Source organism: Heliconius melpomene, unplaced genomic scaffold (assembly GCF_056956725.1).
Source record: "Heliconius melpomene rosina isolate 202511_hmr_F unplaced genomic scaffold, ASM5695672v1 ptg000071l, whole genome shotgun sequence".
Lineage (NCBI taxonomy): Eukaryota > Metazoa > Arthropoda > Insecta > Lepidoptera > Nymphalidae > Heliconius > Heliconius melpomene.
In genome coordinates, this window is record NW_028181892.1 from 1 (window position 1) to 12532 (window position 12532).

Below are 12532 nucleotides of genomic sequence, written 5' to 3' on the forward strand. Positions count from 1 at the left end.
AACTTGAGTATAATTATTTTCTATTAAAGCGTGATGAGCTCATGTTACTGTAATTCCTGAAGTAATAAGAATAATAGTATTTAATAAAGGAATTTGAAATGGATTAAATACTAAAATATTAGTAGGAGGTCAAATTGATCCAATTTCAATATTTGGGGATAAACTTCTATGAAAAAATGCCCAGAAAAAAGAAATGAAGAAAAAGATTTCAGAAATAATAAATAAAATTATTCCTCATCGTAAACCTTTTGATACTATAATAGTATGTTTTCCTTGGAATGTTCCTTCTCGACAAATATCTCGTCATCATTGGAATATGGTTAATAATACGATAATATATCCAATAAATAATAAGTTTATATTAAAATTATGAAATCATTTAACTAAACCAGTTACTAAGGTTATTACTCCAATAGCTCCTGTTAAGGGTCAAGGTCTGTAGTCAACTAAGTGATATGGATGATTATGATTAGACATTAATTTACTTCTCTAGAATAAAGAGTTCTTAAAATAGAAATTACATAAGATTGAATAATTGCTACGGCAGATTCAAGAATTAACAATAAAATTTGGATAATAATTAAAATAATTAATAAATAATTAGGTATATTAATACCTGTATTACTTAATAAAGTTAAAAGTAAATGACCTGCAATTATATTAGCTGTTAATCGAACTGCTAAAGTTCCAGGTCGAATAATATTACTAATAGTCTCAATTATTACTATAAAAGGTATTAAAATAGTTGGTGTTCCTTGAGGAATTATATGAATAAATATATGTTGTGTATTATTTAATCATCCATAAATTATAAATCTTAACCATAATGTTAATGATAATGAAAGGGATATATTAAGATGACTTGTTCTAGTAAAAATATATGGGAATAAACCTAAAAAATTATTAAATAAAATAAAAAAGAATAATGAAATAAAAATAAAAGTTGATCCATTAATTCTATTTGGTCCTAATAAAGTTTTAAATTCATTATGAAGTTTATTTGAAATAAAATTTCATAATAAATAATGACGATTAGGAAAAAATCAGAAAGAAAAAGGAATAAATAATAATCCAATAAATGTTCTAATTCAATTAAATGGGAAATTAAATAAATTTGTTGAAGGATCAAAGATTGAGAAAAGATTATTTATCATTTTCAAAATTTTTTTTTTAAATTATTTTTATTAATTTTTTTAAAATTAAAATTATTTTTATAATTAAAAATAAAATAATTTATAATTATAAAACTAATAAAAATAGAAATAAAAAATAATAATGAAATTATTCAATTGATAGGTATTATTTGAGGAATAAAAGAATATTACAAAAAGTAATAATTTAAATTTGACATATTTATGTTATTTATTAACTAATTCTTTATCATTAGAAGTAAATGCTAATTTACTATAAAATGGTTTAAGAGACCAGTACTTGCTTTCAGTCATCTAATGAATAATTATTAATTCAATTAATAAAGTTTTTTATAGGGATTCTTTCAATAACAATAGGTATAAAACTATGATTTGCTCCACAAATTTCAGAACATTGACCATAATAAATTCCAGGACGATTAATAAAAAATCTAGTTTGATTTAATCGTCCTGGATTAGCGTCAATTTTTACTCCTAATGACGGAATTGTTCACGAGTGAATTACGTCTGTAGCTGTAACTAAAATACGAATTTGATTATTTATAGGTAAAATAATACGATTATCAACATCTAAAAGTCGAAAATTATTTAAATTTTCATTAGATTGAATTATATATGAATCAAATTCAATATTATTAAAATCAGAATATTCATATCTTCAATATCATTGATGTCCAATTGATTTTAATGTAATTAAAGGATTATTAAGTTCATCTAAAAGATATAATAATCGTAATGATGGAAGTGCAATAAAAATTAAAGTAATAGCTGGTAAAATAGTTCAAATTAATTCAATTATTTGACTTTCTAATAAAAATCGATTAATATAATTATTGAAAAATAAATTTATTATTAAATATGCTACTAAAATTGTAATTATAATTAAAATAATTAATGTATGGTCATGGAAAAAAATAATTTGTTCTATTAATGGGGAAGCTCTATTTTGATAATTTAAATTAGATCAGGTTGCCATTTCTAAAAAAAGGATATTCCTTTATAAATGGGGTTTAAATCCATTACATATAATCTGCCATATTAGAAATTTCTTAAAATAGGAAGTTCATTATAAGAATGTTCAGAAGGAGGTAAATTTTGATATCATTCAATAGAGGATGGTATATTTAATGAAAATAGAATTATTCGTTGGTTAATTATTGATTCTCAAATAATAATAATAATTAAAATTATGGAAAATAATGAAATATATGAACCAAATGAAGAAATAATATTTCATGATATAAAATTATCTGGATAATCAGAATAACGACGGGGTATACCAGCTAATCCTAAAAAATGTTGAGGAAAAAATGTTAAATTAACACCAATAAATATGGAAATAAATTGAATTTTTAATAAATAGGGATTTAATAATAATCCGGTAAATAGGGAATATCAATGAACAAAACCTCCTAGAATAGCGAATACAGCTCCTATAGATAAAACATAATGAAAATGGGCTACTACATAATAAGTATCATGAAGAGTAATATCAATTGAGGAATTAGCTAAAACTACACCTGTTAATCCTCCTACTGTGAATAAGAAAATAAATCCTAAACTTCATAATATTGAAGGACTATAATTAATTTGTGTTCCATGTAAAGTTGCCAATCAACTAAAAATTTTAATTCCAGTTGGAACTGCAATGATTATAGTAGCTGAAGTAAAATATGCTCGAGTATCAATATCTATTCCTACTGTAAATATATGATGAGCTCATACAATAAATCCTAGCAATCCAATTGCTATTATAGCATAAATTATTCCTAAACATCCAAAAGTTTCCTTTTTTCCACTTTCTTGAGAAATAATATGAGAAATTATTCCAAATCCGGGTAAAATTAAAATATATACTTCAGGATGTCCAAAAAATCAAAATAAATGTTGATATAAAATAGGATCACCTCCTCCTGCAGGATCAAAAAATGATGTATTTAAATTTCGATCAGTTAATAATATAGTGATAGCTCCAGCTAAAACTGGTAAAGATAAAAGTAATAATAAAGCTGTAATACCTACGGCTCAAACAAATAAGGGTAATTGATCGAATGATATATTATTAATTCGTATATTAATAATAGTTGTAATAAAATTAATTGCTCCTAAAATTGAGGAAATTCCAGCTAAATGTAAAGAAAAGATAGCTAAATCAACAGAGGAACCTCCATGAGCAATATTAGATGATAAAGGGGGGTAAACAGTTCATCCTGTCCCTGCTCCATTTTCTACAATTCTTCTTGAAATTAATAAAATTAATGATGGAGGTAAAAGTCAAAATCTTATATTATTTATTCGGGGGAAAGCTATATCAGGAGCTCCTAATATTAATGGAACTAGTCAATTTCCAAATCCCCCGATTATAATAGGTATAACTATAAAAAAAATTATAATAAAAGCATGAGCTGTAACAATAGTATTATAAATTTGATCATCTCCAATTAATGATCCTGGATTTCCTAATTCTATTCGAATTAAAATACTAAGAGATGTTCCAACTATTCCTGCTCAAATTCCAAAAATAAAATATAAAGTTCCAATATCTTTATGATTTGTTGAAAAAAGTCATTTTCGCTAATAAAATGGCTGAGTATATAAGCGATAAATTGTAAATTTATTAACGAGAAATTTCTCTTTTATTAAGTTTTATATTCAAATATGATTTAAAATTGCAAATTTTAAGGTATAATAAAATTATTAAAACTTGATAAATTAATTTAAGGCTTAAAGAATTTCTTTATAAATAATTTTGAAGATTATTAGTTTATTTAACTTAAAACCTTAAATTAAATAAAAAATAAAGTTCTAATAATTATACCTAATAAAGAAAGAAAATTAAAAAAATAAATTAAAAAAAATAAATTATTTTTAATAAAAATTTTAATTCATTTTAATTTTAAAGAAAAAAATATAAATGAAAAGTAAATAATTCGAATATAAATAAATAATATTACTAATCTACTTATAATAAAAAAAAAATTAATAATAATAAGATTATTATTAATTAAAAAATTAATAATAATTCATTTAGGAAAAAATCCTAAAAATGGAGGTAATCCTCCTAATGATAAAAAATTAATTATAATTGAAAATTTAATTAAGAAATTATAATTAAAATTAAATAATTGATTTATATAAAAAATATTGGTAATATAAAATAAAAAACATGAAATAAATAAAAATATTGAATAAAATAAAAAATATATTAATCATAAATTTTCTCTAATTAATAAAGCTGAAATTAATCAACCAATGTTATTAATTGAAGAAAAAGCTATTAATTTACGTAAAGAAGTTTGATTAAATCTTCCTATAGCTCCAATTATAACATTAAAAATTATAATAAAAATTAAAAAATTAAAATTTATATTATAAGATAATAAAATTATTGGTGAAATTTTTTGTCATGTTATTAAAATAAATCTATTAAATCATGATAATCCTTCTATAATATTAGGAAATCAAAAATGAAAAGGAACAGAACCTATTTTTATTAATATTGCGGAATTTATAATAATCGATAAAAAATCATTAATAAATATTTTTATAAAAAATAAATTTAATAAAATAGAAAATAAAAAATTAATTGATGCAATAGATTGGGTTAGAAAATATTTTAAGGAAGCTTCTGAATTTAATAAATTATTGGGGGAAGAGATTAAGGGGATAAATCTAAGTAAATTAATTTCTAAACCAATTCAACATCCTAATCATGAATTTGATGAAATAGAAATTATAGTTCTGAAAAATAAAATAAATAAGAAAAATATTTTATTTGAATTATTAATTAATAAAATAAAAAATAAGAATAAAATATTCTAAAGACGAATTTAAATTCACTATATAAAAATTATATTTTAGTGTAAGATGCACAATAATTTTTGAAATTATTAGATATAGTTTAATTCTATAAAATATAATAAAGGTAAAAAATTACATAATTTATCCTATCAGAATAATCCTTTTATCAGGCACTTTATTTTTAAAAAAAAGGGATTTCCTTTATATTTGGGGTATGAACCCAAAAGCTTATTTTAGCTTATTTTTAAATTTTATAATATTTAATATAAAAAATATTAAATATGGTTAATATATATAGTTAAATAAAATTTATATTTAAATAAAAAAAAAATAAAAGATATTCAAATATATACGTGTGTATTTATAAATATATATATATATATAAATTAATTTATTAATTATTAATTTAAATATTATATTAAATAATTTAATATATTATTACTTTTAAAATTAATAAATTATTATTTAATTAATATTATATTTATAATATTTTTTTTTTTAATTAATTAATAATTGTTTATTATATATTTTAATTTTCAATATGGATATTATAAAAATAGGAGAAATAGAAATATTAAAAATTTAATAATTAATGTTAATTTATATATATATATTAATTAAATTTATTATTATATATATATAAATATATACAATTAAAAATTTAATTTATAAAAAAAAAAAAAAAAATTCTATATAAAATTTTATAATAATAGATAAAATTTTATATTTTAAATAATTTATTTTTAATTTATTTTACATATAAATTTTAGTGAATAATTTTAATTATTTTAAAAATAATTAATAATGTTTTGTAGTAATTAATATTAAAAATTTAAGAAATTAAGATTTAGTAATAAAAAAATTAATAACTAATTTTGTGCCAGCAGTTGCGGTTAAACAAAAGTTAAATTAAATTAATTCAGTAAATAATAAATAATAATATTATTTTAAAAAATATTAAATTATAAGGTGAAATTTTAATTTAATTAAAATTTATATAAAAATTATGATTTAGTAAATTTTATTATAAACTAGGATTAGATACCCTATTATTAAAAATTTAATTTTAAATACTAAAATAGTAAATAATAAATATTGAAACTTAAATAAAATGGCGGTATTTTAGTTCATTTAGAGGAATCTGTCTAGTAATTGATAATCCACGAATAAATTTACTTAATAAAAAATTTTGTATATCATTGTTAAAAAAATATTTTTATATAAAAATAATATTTTAAAATTTTAAATATAAATTAATTCAGATCAAGATGCAGATTATAATTAAGATTAAGATGGATTACAATAAATTTATTTAAACGAAAATAAATTTTTTAATATAAAATTGAAGGTGGATTTAAATGTAATTTTAATTAGTTTGTTAAAATGATTAATAATTGAAATATGTACATATTGCCCGTCACTTTCATTTAAAAATTGAAATAAGTCGTAACAAAGTAGAGGTACTGGAAAGTGTTTCTAGAATGATCAAATTAGAGCTTGAATAAAGTATTTCATTTACATTGAAAAGATATTATAATAAATAATTAATTTGAGGGGAAAAATTAAAAAAATTATATTTAATAAAAAAATTTTTAATATTGGGGGATGTTAAAGTATTTTTTAGAGAAAAAATATAATTATTTATAATAAAATAGTATTGAAAAAGAAATTTGAAATAAATTTGAAAAATTAATTAATTAAAAAGTAAATTTTAATTATTGTATCTTGTGTATCAGAGTTTATTAAAAAATATTTATTAGTTAAAAAAATCTCGAATTTAAAAGAGTTAATTAATTAAAAAATTTAATGTTGAATAATTATTTTAAATAATTAATTTGAAATGAAATGTTAATCGTTTTTAAATATATCTAGTTTTTTTAGAAAAAAATTTAATTTTAAATTTAAAATATTTTTTAATTTTTTATTTAATTAAAAAATTTTTAAAATTAAATATATTAAGGGATAAGCTTTAATTTAAATTTTTATAATATATATATATATATATATATATATATATATATATATTAAATTAAATTTAAAATTTTTAAAATTTATATTGTTTATAAAATAAAATTTATTATAAAAAATTTTAAAAAGAAAAAATAAAATTTAAAATTATATTTAAATTTTTATAAAAATATAATTTATAACAGAAAAAAATTAGAAATAATGATAAAATTAGTATATTAAATTTTTACATATTAAATTTAAATTAAAATTAATTTAAAGGAATTCGGCAAATTTTTATATTCACTTGTTTATCAAAAACATGTCTTTTTGATTAATAATTTAAAGTCTAATCTGCCCACTGATTTAAAAATTAAAGGGCTGCAGTATATTGACTGTACAAAGGTAGCATAATAATTAGTCTTTTAATTGAAGACTTGTATGAAAGATTTGATGAAATATAAACTGTCTCTAAATTAAAAATTGAAATTAATTTTTTTATTAAAAAGTTAAAATAATTTAAAAAGACGAGAAGACCCTATAGAGTTTTATAATTATAATTTTTTAATATTTAATATATAATAATAAATTTAAATAATTGTAATTATTTTATTGGGGTGATAGAAAAATTAAAATAACTTTTTTTTAAAAAATAAACATAAATAATTGAATAAATGATCCATAAATTATGATTATAAGAAAAAATTACCTTAGGGATAACAGCGTAATTTTTTTTTTTAGTACAAATAAAAAAAAAAGGTTGCGACCTCGATGTTGGATTAAGATAAAATTTAAATGCAAAAGTTTAAAATTTTGATCTGTTCGATCATTAAAATCTTACATGATCTGAGTTCAAACCGGTGTGAGCCAGGTTGGTTTCTATCTTTTAATAAAAAAAAAATATTTTAGTACGAAAGGATCAAATATTATAAATAATTTAATTTTAAGAATATTATTAATATTTATATAAACTATTTTGGCAGAAAAATGTAATGATTTTAGAATTCATTTATATAATTTATTATATAGATAGTATTGATAATAATTGATGTTATTAATATTATAATTGGGGGTTTATTTTTATTAATTGGGGTTTTAATTGGGGTTGCTTTTTTAACTTTATTAGAACGAAAAGTTTTAGGATATATTCAAATTCGTAAAGGACCTAATAAATTAGGAATTATAGGAATTTTACAACCTTTTTCTGATGCTATTAAATTATTTTCAAAAGAACAAGTATATTTAAATTATTCAAATTATTTTTCTTATTATTTTTCTCCTATTATTAGATTTATATTATCATTAATTATTTGAATAGTGATTCCCTATTTATTTAATATAATTATGTTTAATTTAGGTTTATTATTTTTTTTATCTTGCACAAGAGTTGGGGTTTATACTTTATTAATTGCTGGTTGATCTTCAAATAGAAATTATTCGTTATTAGGAGGTTTACGAGCAGTTGCTCAGACAATTTCTTATGAAGTTAGATTATCTTTAATTTTAATATCAAGAATTATTATAATTATAGATTTAAATTTAATTAAATTTAGAGAATATCAATTTTTAAATTGATTTATTTTTATAATAATTCCATTAAGATTATGTTTATTTTCTTCGATATTAGCTGAAACTAATCGAACTCCATTTGATTTTGCAGAAGGGGAAAGAGAATTAGTTTCAGGATTTAATATTGAATATAGAAGAGGGGGATTTGCTTTAATTTTTTTAGCTGAATATTCAAGAATTTTATTTATAAGAATATTATTTATTATTTTTAATATAGGAGGTTATGAATTAAATTTATTATTTTATTTGAAGTTAGTATTTATTTCTTTTTTTTTTATTTGAGTTCGTGGTACTTTACCTCGTTATCGTTATGATAAATTAATATATTTATGTTGAAAAAGATATTTACCTATTTCTTTAAATTATTTATTATTTTTTTTAGGTTTAAAAATATTATTAAATTAATAAAATAAATTTAGTATAAATTAATAGAATATTTATTCTTTCTTAAGTTTTCAAAACAAATGCTTAAACAAGCTCATTAATTAGTAAAAAATTAATTTATCTCAAAATTTATTTAAAATTGGGTTAATAATAAAATAAGAAAAATAAATTAAAGTTAAAATTTGTCCTGTAATAATATAAGGTATTTCTACTGGTCGTGATCCAATTCAAGTTAATAAAATAATAGTAATAATTAAAAATCAAAATAAAATTTGATTTAAAGGATAGAATTGAATACCTTGAATTTTTTTATTAAAAGTAAATGGTAGAATAATTAAAATTAAAATGGATAAAACTAAAGCAATTACACCTCCTAATTTATTAGGGATTGATCGTAAAATTGCATAAGCAAATAAAAAATATCATTCTGGTTGAATATGAATTGGGGTAATTAAAGGATTAGCTGGAATAAAATTATCAGGATCTCCTAATAAATATGGATTTGTTAAAGTTAATAAAGATAAAAAAAAAATTAATACAATAAATCCAATTAAATCTTTAAAAGTAAAAAATGGGTGAAATGGAATTTTATCTAAATTTCTATTAATTCCTAAAGGGTTATTAGATCCAGTTTGGTGAAGAAATAATAAATGAATTATAGTTAATATTAAAATAATAAATGGAAATAAGAAATGAAATGTATAAAATCGAGTTAAAGTTGCATTATCAACAGCAAATCCTCCTCAAATTCAATTTACTAATATATTTCCTAAATATGGAATTGCAGATAATAAATTAGTAATTACTGTAGCCCCTCAAAAAGATATTTGACCTCAAGGTAAAACATAACCTATAAAAGCTGTAGCTATTAGTAAAAATAAAATAATTACTCCCACTAGTCAAGTTAATTTTAAATTGAAAGATTCATAATAAATTCCTCGTCCAATATGTAAATAAATACAAATAAAAAAAAAAGATGCTCCATTAGCATGTAAAGTACGAATTAATCACCCATAGTTAACATTTCGACAAATATAATTTACTCTATAAAAAGAAATATCAATATTTGCTGAGTAATATATAGTTAAAAATAATCCTGTAATAATTTGAATTATTAAACATAAAGCTAATAAAGATCCAAAATTTCATCATGAAGAAATATTAGATGGAGAAGGTAAATCAATTAAAGATCCATTAATAATTTTTATAATAGGATGAATTTTTCGAATTGGTTTAAATAAATTTATCATTAGTAATTAAAATTATATAATTGAACGTAAAGGTCCAAAAAAAATATTTGTAATTTTTACTACTGCAATAAGAGTAATAAATAGATAAATAATTAATATTATTATTAAAAAATAAGTTTGTTCATTATATAATTTTGTTAAATTAAAATTATATTCATTATTTGAAAATATAAATAAATTAAAAAAATTTAATATTTCATCATTAAAATATAAATTTATTCAAAATAAATTATTTTTAAAATAAAATGATAATATAAATAAAAAAATAATTCCTAATATTATAAAAATTTTATTAAAGATTGAAATTTTAAATAATTCATTAGAAGCAATTCTTGAAACATAAATGAATAGAACTAATAAACCTCCTAAAAAAATTAAGAATAAAATATATGAGAATCAATAAGTATTGATTATTATTCCAGATAAAATACAAGTTAATAAAGTTTGAATTAAAATAAATAATCCTATTGATAAAGGGTTATTAGTAAAAAATATAAAAAAAGAAATAAATATAATTAAATTAGATAAAAAAATTTTTATAATTTCAAAGAATAGTTTTTTTAAAAATAATAATTTTGGAGATTATAGATAAAGATAATCTTTTTCTTTGAAGTTTTTAAAGAAAAATCTTATTTTTGGTTTACAAGACCAAAGTTTTTTTTTAAACTATAAAAACAAATGATAAATATAAGTTTAATTATTATTATATTTTTTATTGGAAATATAATTTTTGTTTCAAAACAAAAACATTTATTAATTGTTTTAATAAGATTAGAATTTATTGTTTTAAGAATTTTTTTTTTTATATTATTATATTTAATAATAGTTGATTATAATATATATATGTTAATGGTTTTTTTAGTTTTTTCAGTTTGTGAAGGGGCTTTAGGTTTATCAATTTTAGTTTCAATAATTCGAACTCATGGGAATGATTATTTTCAAAGTTTTAATTTAATTTAATGATAAAATATTTAATAATAATAATTTTTATAATACCAATATGTTTAAAATATAATATATTTTGAATGGTTCAGTTTATATTTATATTTATAATGTTTATATTTATAAATATAAGAGTTTCTATTATAAATTTTTTTAATTTAAGTTATATATTAGGTTGTGACATAATTTCATATGGGTTAATTTTATTAAGAATCTGAATTACATTTTTAATAATTATAGCTAGAGAAAGATTAAATAAAAATAATTTTTTTAAAAATTTATTTTTATTTAATATTATTTTTTTAATATTAATATTATATTTAACTTTTAGAACTATAAATTTATTTTTATTTTATTTATTTTTTGAGGGAAGATTAATTCCTACTTTAATATTAATTATTGGATGAGGGTATCAACCTGAGCGAATTCAAGCTGGTATATATCTTTTATTTTATACATTATTTGCTTCTTTGCCTTTATTAATAGGAATTTTTTATATTTATAAGGAAATAAATTTTATAATTATATATATAATAAAATTTTATGATTATAATTTAATTATATTATATTTAAGATTAATTTTTGCTTTTTTAGTAAAAATACCTATATATTTTGTTCATTTATGATTACCAAAAGCTCATGTTGAAGCTCCTATTTCTGGCTCAATAATTTTAGCTGCAATTATATTAAAGTTAGGGGGATATGGATTATTACGAATATTAATAATTTTACAAAAAATAAATTTAAGATGAAGATATATTTGAGTAGTAATAAGATTAATTGGAGGATTTTTTATTAGATTAAAATGTTTTTGTCAAATTGATATAAAATCTTTAATTGCTTATTCTTCTGTAGCTCATATAAGATTAGTAATTGGGGGATTGATAACAATAAATTATTGAGGATTTTTAGGTTCTTATATTTTAATAATTGGTCATGGATTATGTTCTTCTGGAATATTTTGTTTATCTAATATTAATTATGAACGATTAAATAGACGAAGAATATTTATTAATAAAGGGATAATAAATTTTATACCTTCAATAAGATTGTGATGATTTTTATTAATATCTTCAAATATAGCAGCTCCTCCATCATTAAATTTAATAGGAGAAATTAGTTTAATTAATAGATTAGTTAGATGATCTTGGTGAAGAATAATTATACTTATAATAATTTCTTTTTTTAGAGCTGGATATAGATTATACTTATATTCTTTTACTCAACATGGAAAGTATAATATAAGAATTTATAGATTTTATAGAGGAACTTCTCGAGAATATTTAATATTAATATTGCACTGATTACCATTAAATATTTTAGTTATAAAAATTGATTATAGAATAATTTGATTTTACTTAAATAATTTAATAAAAATATTGATTTGTGGAGTCAAAAATATGATATTTATCATCATTTTAAGTTATTAAAAAATATTCTATTTGTCTTATTAGTTTTTTTTTTTTATTTTTTTTTATATTAATTAAT

The 12532-nt window shown here is 18.4% G+C and overlaps 1 pseudogene across 1 annotated transcript; it reads right to left on the bottom strand.

The window, feature by feature from the left end:
• Positions 1-1451: 1451 nt before the first annotated feature.
• LOC146526347 (cytochrome c oxidase subunit 1 pseudogene) lies at positions 1452-12139 on the bottom strand (annotated as a pseudogene). Its single transcript, XR_014879424.1, has 2 exons — positions 12083-12139; positions 1452-3725 (listed from the first exon to the last, which is right to left on the bottom strand). The product of XR_014879424.1 is annotated as a cytochrome c oxidase subunit 1 pseudogene (transcript).
• Between the last annotated feature and the right edge of the window lie 393 nt (positions 12140-12532).